At 39.4% G+C, this 391-nt stretch overlaps 1 non-coding gene across 1 annotated transcript; it reads right to left on the bottom strand.

Annotated features, from left to right (window-relative positions):
- Positions 1-284: 284 nt before the first annotated feature.
- Positions 285-391, bottom strand: LOC113609798 (U6 spliceosomal RNA). The gene has a single exon (XR_003428796.1). It is a non-coding gene; the product is annotated as a U6 spliceosomal RNA (small nuclear RNA).

Consider the following 391-nt stretch of genomic DNA (forward strand, 5'->3'; position numbering starts at 1 on the left):
ATTGAGCTGCATGAGCTGCTTGTATATTTTGGAGATTAATCCATTGTCAGTTTCCTCGTTTGCCAATATTTTCTCCCATTCTGACGGTTGTCTCTTTGTCTTGCTTATGGTTTCCTTTGCTGTGCAAAACCTTTTAAGTTTCATTAGGTCCCATTTGTTTATTTTTATTTCCATTTCTCTAGGAGCTGGGTCAAAAAGGATCTTGCTGTGATTTATGTCATAGAGTGTTCTGCCTATGTTTTCCTCTAAGAGTTTTATAGTGTCTGGCCTTACATTTAGGTCTTAAAAATATGGAACGCTTCACGAATTCGGGTGTCATCCTTGCGCAGGGGCCATGCTAATCTTCTCTGTATTGTTCCAATTTTAGTGTATGTGCTGTCAAAGCGAGCAC

This window comes from Aethalodelphis obliquidens, unplaced genomic scaffold (genome assembly GCF_003676395.1).
Source record: "Aethalodelphis obliquidens isolate GAN/ISIS:26980383/991018 unplaced genomic scaffold, ASM367639v1 scaffold58, whole genome shotgun sequence".
Taxonomy (NCBI): Eukaryota; Metazoa; Chordata; class Mammalia; order Artiodactyla; family Delphinidae; genus Aethalodelphis; species Aethalodelphis obliquidens.